Consider the following 6865-nt stretch of genomic DNA (forward strand, 5'->3'; position numbering starts at 1 on the left):
GTCAACCAGATTCTTTTTCCTTGTAGTTAACTCATTTATTTCCCTCTAGAAGGTTTTATGGTTCTCTTTTTTATTTTCATGAAGTTTCTGCATGGATTTTCAACTGCTCACTCTCCCATATTGGCTATCGAGAGCAAAATTAAAAAAAAATTTTTTTAATTGTCTTTTTAGGGCCCCACCTGCAGCATATGGAAGTTCCCAGGCTAGGCGTTGAATCAAAGCAGCAGCTGGGGCCTGTGCCACAGCCACAGCAAGGCCGCTGACCTAAGCTGCATCAGCAACCTATGCCCACAGCTTGGGGCAATGCAAGATCCTTAACCCAGTGAGCAAGGCCAGGGATCGAACCCTCATCCCCATGGGTACTAGTTAGGTTCTTAACCTGCTGAGCCACACAGGCACTCCCTGAAAGTAACTTTTTGATAGAGCAAAGATGTTTATTAAATCTACTGTAGTAAGAGACTATCACCTGGAGAGGATCTTAGCAATGACTCAGGGAGAAAGTCAGGGGAGATATTTATAGGATGGGGGGGGTCAGGCCTCATGTGATTTAGGGAATTAAGGCAGATCTTTGAAGGTGGGGAACTGACTGGGCTAGAGCAGAGTAAATTTTAGGTTTGGTGGACACGGTGAAGCTCAAAGCAAAAACCGATGTGTAAATTGTTTGATAAATGAGTTGTTTGCTCAGATGTAGTCTCTTGTGCAGGGAGGAAAACTGTTTGCCCGGATGGACAGACCATTTGCCCAGACAATTTAGTTTCCAGGAGCTTCCTGAGTTAAACAGCAATTATTTGTTGGTTTACATCCTTATCTTTCTGGGCGAGAATTTCCAGGAACAAATAAGTCATATTGGAACAGGTGGTCTTTGCTCTTGTTCCCAATAGTTAAGCTACTTGTGATAGGGCTAGAGTAGGCACAGGTGGTTGTAGAGGTCCCAGCAGGGGATCACAGATAAAGAGGGAAACCTGGGGGATGTTTGGAGAATACTGTAGGTTTAAGAAAGCCATCAGAAGAAGGCAGGCTTGCTTAACAAGTGGAGAATTGCCTTAGGTCATTGGGTGAGGAATGAGGCCTACATTCAGATTCAGACCAGGGGCAAGAGTGTGAAGACTGCCTCTCAGCTGATTTGAATACACAACTCACTGGATACTAAGGAGGCGCTACCACTCCCAGAAAGGAAGAAGCAGGACTTTCCAGCCCCCACGCCTCTTGAAGGATTTAAACCGTGGCCACCGGAGCCTCGGGCAGAGTTTCCTTGCCTGCCTCGCTTGCATCTCTTACAAGCCTGAACCTTAGTGAGTGCAGACACAGGGTAAGTAATTATACTTTGAAACTGTGGGTTTAAGTCCCAATCTGACTTTAGGTTGGGCTGAGTCCCAATCTAGATTTTATGAGGGTTCAAGTCCCGACATGTGGGTTCAAGTCCCGATTTGTGTTGTGGCTGGGTTCAGGCGGTCAGTGCTGTCAGTTTCATGTGGATACAGTGAACTGTTCTCTATTTTCTGCTGTGTCTGATTAATTAAAAATTTATCCTGCAGGATGATTTTTTTTTTTTCAGAGGCCTCATGTCTTACTTTAGATCTGGAAATTTCTAATCAATAATTTCTTTACATTTTATTTTCTCTAGGGTTAGGGGTTAGGGTTAGGGTAATTCTTATTATATGGCTGCTGGAAGTAGATTTATTCTCCAAGTCTGTTAATTTTGCCTTTGTGTTTGTTTGTTTTTGTCTGTGCCTGTGGCATGTGGATGGCACCCAAGCCGCTACAGTGATGCCACTGAGCCACATGAAAAATCTTTACTTTTGTCTTTTGAACAAATTCTGTGGCTCTATTTTCTGATTGATTTGCTCTTCAGCTGTGCCCGTTCTGTTTTTCTACCTATCATCTTAAGTCTTCAATTCCAAGAACTATAATTTTAATGCCTACTAGCGTTTATCGGTTCTGTTTATTTTTTGCCTGCATTATTTCCTTAGACCTTTGATATAGCTGTCTTAAAAAACAAATCCTGTGATGGCATTAATCAATCTGCCTCTTTAGTTTTCCTTTTTCCATTTATCCCCCCGCCCCAAATCCTATGAGGTTGGCTCTCCTCAAATATTTGATTCTTGATTATGTGCCTTAATGTGAAGACTCCCCATTATGAAATCTGTCATAACTGATGCAGCCTGGCTGAGGGGGGGAAATAGCCGCTGAGGCTCGTGCTCCCTGTTTTTAGGGAGTGAGCGTGGCCGGAGGCTTCTTTGAGGTGCCAGGGCGGAATATCACACAGGTGGTCTTTAAGGCACATCAGGACACCGCCTTTCCCTCCTGCTTCCAGGACGCCTGTGCTCACTGCTTGGGGAAGGCTGTACATCACACACTCCAGACAAAAATGTTAACTTAGACATCTGTGAGTGGTGAGATTACGGGTGGTATTTATTTTTATTCCTACAATGGCCTAAACACTCTGATCTTTCAGTTTCCTATAATAAACACTATAAAAAAATCACCCGTAATCCCTTCTGCGTCAGACACCATGCATTTGCTACCCCATCCCCACCCTCTTATTTTCTTCTTCTTCCTTCTTCTTCTCTGCTCCCCTCCTGGTGCTGGGGACTGACCCTCCCTATCTGGTCCTGCTGCCATGTGGCTTCCGGTTGGGTTTGGCCGGTGGAGGAAGTGGCAGGAGATGAGGGCAGGGAGAGTGTGGTTGGGGGAACTCCTTTCCCCGTTGGTCAGAGCCATGGCTCTGGAGGGGCCGCCGCACCTCCTGATGGGAGGGCTTGCTGGGCTCAGTGACAACATTTCCTCCCCCTTCTTCTGTAGGTCACGGGTGGTAACTGAGTCTCAATCATTCTCCAGGGTATCTCCCTGGCCATTGCTGGTTCCTCCGTAACTCTATAAATAACTCTGACTTAAAACTCTCCCCATAATTGCATCTGAGTGCTCCAAGGTTCCTGCTGAGCCTCTGGCTGACTCACCATCAGAGTTGTGTCCTATTGTTGGTGTTATCAATGCTCTAAAGCCAATAAAGAGGCAAAGGTAGTGGGGAGTTCCCACTGTGGCTCAGCAGAAACAAGCCCAACTAGTTATCCATGAGGATTCAGGTTCGATTCCTGGCCTTGCTCAGTGGGTTAAGGATCCGGCATTGCCGTGAGCTGTGGTGTAGGTCACAGACGTGGTCAGATCCCGCATTGCTGTGGCTGTGGTGTAGGCCAGTGGCTTCGGCTCCGATTTGACCCCTAACCTGGGAACCTCCATATGCCGAAGGTGTGGCCCTAAACAAACAAACAAAAAACCAAACCAAAACAAAAAAACAAAGTTAGTGAAAAGGAAGATTTGCTTTATTTCACATGCCAGCCACAGTGGGGGATGGGGCAGACTCCCATCTGAAAGTCGGCTCCCTCCACTGACAAAAAAAAAAAAAAAAAAAAAGCAAGAGCTTTTATAGATGGAGGAGGCTACGTGCAGAAACAACCCCAGCAGCTCTGACAGACACCTCGAAACGGGTCGTGCAGTGGTCTGACCAGCATCATCTTGATTGTTTTACGTACAGTTCATCTTCAATTCCAGGGTCAGTTTGTTCTCATTCTCTTGAGGCCAGTTCTCAGAATTGTGGCAGCTTCTGTCCTGGCTACAGTCTGGTCATCAAGCTAACTTCTTCCACCTGAAGGGGGTTTCAGTCTCTGCAAGACAGCTCACAGGATAGGGCTCAGAGTATTATCCGCAGCCCTTGAGGAGGAACTGAATGCCCTGGACTTTGCTTCACGACTAAACATTATTACTTGGTCTTGTTTAATTGTTTTCCTTTGCTGCTTCTCTGCTTAAGCTTGGTGCTTCTGCAGACAAGGCAGGCAGAGGACACGGGGGTCAGGGGAGGGGAAGGACCAAAGGGTCCTGATCCGTTTCACTGTTGCCCCAAGCCTTCACCCCGGGGGCTTCCATTTCTTCATTTGCAAAGTGTTGGGCTTGAACTAGACTGGTGTTTATCAAACTCTGTTCCCTGTTAAGAGTCCTTTGAAAAAGGGGGTTCCATCCTTGAGGACTGCAGATGGGAACATCAACTGGTGTAGCTTCCTTGGCAAACAGCATGCCAGCTCCTCAAAAAAAAATAAAATAGAACTATGATATCCAGGATTTCCACTTCTGGATATGTATCCAAAAGAATTTAAAGCACAGTTGTGGCAAAAAAACTAGAGTTCCCTGGCAAACTAGTACTGAAGGATTTGGTGTTGTCACTGCTGTGGCTTGGATTCCCTGGCCTGGAAACTTCTGTATGCCAAGGCCTTGGCCAAAACAAAAAAAGAATCTTGGGTGTTTGCATGCTCATTTAGTAGCATGATTCCTAATAGTCAAGAGGTGGCAACAACCCAAATGGCCATCAATGGATGAATGGATAAACAGGTGGTATATGTACACAGTAGAATATTATTCAGCCTTGAAAAGGAAGGAACTTTGGACACATGTTACAACGTGCATGAACCTTGAGAACATTATAGTAAGTAATGCAAGCCAGTCATAAAAGGACTACTTACTGTCTTATTTTTACTTACATGAAGTTGCTAGAGTAGTCAAATTCATAGAGACAAAGTACAGAGGTGGTTACCAGGTGTTGAGGGGAAGGGAAAGTTGGGAGCTGTTGTTTAATGGATAGTGTTTCAGTTTTGCAAAATGGAAAAGTTCTGGAGATTGGTTGCAAAACAATGTGAATGTAATTAATGCTATTGAATCATACACTTCAAATGGTTAAAATGATAAATTTTATGTTATATATATTTTGCCATAATTAAGTTTTTTTAAAAAATCAAAAACTCCATTTCGAAACAGCAGGAGGGTGTTGCACGGTTACATGTTTGCAAAAGCTGAGTATGAGAGCTGTGTTGTGATTTACAGCACATGGGGCTCCTGAAAAGTCTTGGGTAAAAAAACTCCATGTTCTTCTGAATCAAAGCATTTCTCAGAATTAACTGACCACGAGAACACAGGGTTTTTTTTTCTTTCTTTTTTTTTTTTTTTTTTTTTTTTTTTTTGTCTTTTTGTCTTTTCTAAGTCCACTCCCACGGCATTTGGAGGTTCCCAGGCTAGGGGTCGAATCGGAGGTATAGCCACCAGCCTACACCAGAGCCACAGCAACACAGGATCCGAGCCACGCCTGCAACTTACATCACAGCTCACGGCAACGCTGGATCCTTAACCCACTGAGGGAGGCCAGGGACCGAACCCGCAACCTCATGGTTCTTAGTCAGATTCGTTAACTACTGAGTCACGACGGGAACTCCAACACAGTTTTCAACGTGAGCGAAAAAGATCATCTCCAGAGTCTGCAGTAGCTCTATGTTCTGTGATTCTTTTCTGCGTCGGAAAAGAGTCAACGCCAGACATGATTTTTCCTGGCATTTATTTGCTGCCTTTTCCCGAACTTGGGGACTCTCTCTGCCACAGATGTGTCTGGACAGTGACAGATGGGAAGAATCTTCTTCAGTGACCAGAATCCGATGGCTGGGGAGGCTGCAGTGAACTGCCTTATTTCCTCGGACTCTCTGATTAGCAGGTGGAAGGAGGCTCCTCAAAATATTTGATGGTTGCTTGAATACAAACATTTTACGTGCCAATGGTTTTCGGTTCTTTTCTTTGTTAATAATTCTACTGTGGCCCAAAAGCCAGAGAAAGATCCTGCAAAGAACTGTCCAAATTCCCTGTGGAATTGTATTGTCTTTATTGTATTTTGTTGGGCTATTCTATGGACCAGATAGTTTTCACAAGGGAAGTTTTTTTTCTTTGTAGTTAATGTTTATTATACTAGGAAACTGGCTTGTGATAACCTGAAACAGACCTTGTCCAGACCAATGGTACATAAAGCATAATCAGGGGTAGTTCCTGTTGTGGTTCAACGGTAACGAACCCAACTAGGATCCAAAAGGTTGGGGGTTCGATTCCTGGCCTTGCTCAGTGGGTTACAGATCTGGCATTGCCGTGGCTGGGGTGTAGGCCAGCAGCTGTAGCTCCAGCTCCAATTCAGACCCCTAGTTTGGGACCTTCATATACTGCAGATGTGGCCCTAAAAAGCCAAACAGCAAAACAGCACAACAACACAAAAAGGTAATCAGGAAGAATCATCATAGATTTTATTTTAAAGCTCAGTGAAAACAGTTCCAGTACAATGATGATGCCTTATTCAGAAGACCTCTCAACCAAAATAAGTATCTGTATTACTTGATTCCTTGCATTGAATCAGCCAGGTGGGAAATCAGGGAAATCATTGGACTGTCACAATGACACCTGATTTTAGTTTTCTTTCCCAGCTCCCATCACAGGGTCTAACAAAGAGAATTGCTGGCTCTCCCATCCTTTCAGCAGAGTGTTCTGCCTGCTTGAGAAAACAGGAGAGCGCTAGAGGTGCCTCTGGTGGCCTGGTCGTAGCTGGTTCCTTTCTTTGCTGTTGTGCTGTGAGGGTCTCGTGTGGCTCTGGAGCAGCCACCTCGCCAGCCATAAGGCAAAGACCAGAACCTCACAGAGTGGTTGACCCAGTGTTCTGGATAGATCGGCTTTGGAACTGCCTGCATCTGAACTTCTTACTATGTGTGATAACAAAATGCTTCTGTTATGTCAAGAAATTCAACTCAGTAATGTGTATGGAGCATCTGTAATATGTTCAGCACCGAACCCAACTAGGATCAAAGAGGTTGGAGGTTCGATGCCTGGCCTTGCTCAGTGGGTTACGGATCTATGTATTCTGAAGACGTCAGTAAACAAAGATCCTTGCCTTCATGGAGCTATGTGGTAGCTGCACTTAGCTGGATACTGTTACTGGTAGGGTTTTTTTTTTTTTGTTTTTTTTTTTTGTTTTGTTTTGTTTTTTTTCTTTTTAGGGCTGCACCTGTGGCACATA

General features: G+C 44.6%; 1 long non-coding RNA gene across 1 annotated transcript; it reads left to right on the forward strand.

Moving 5' to 3' along the window:
* On the forward strand, positions 1050–5588 carry LOC110255783. Its single transcript, XR_002336584.1, has 2 exons — positions 1050–1309; positions 5419–5588. It is a non-coding gene; the product is annotated as an uncharacterized LOC110255783 (long non-coding RNA).

The sequence above is a fragment of the Sus scrofa genome, chromosome 11, assembly GCF_000003025.6.
Source record: "Sus scrofa isolate TJ Tabasco breed Duroc chromosome 11, Sscrofa11.1, whole genome shotgun sequence".
Classification (NCBI taxonomy): Eukaryota; Metazoa; Chordata; class Mammalia; order Artiodactyla; family Suidae; genus Sus; species Sus scrofa.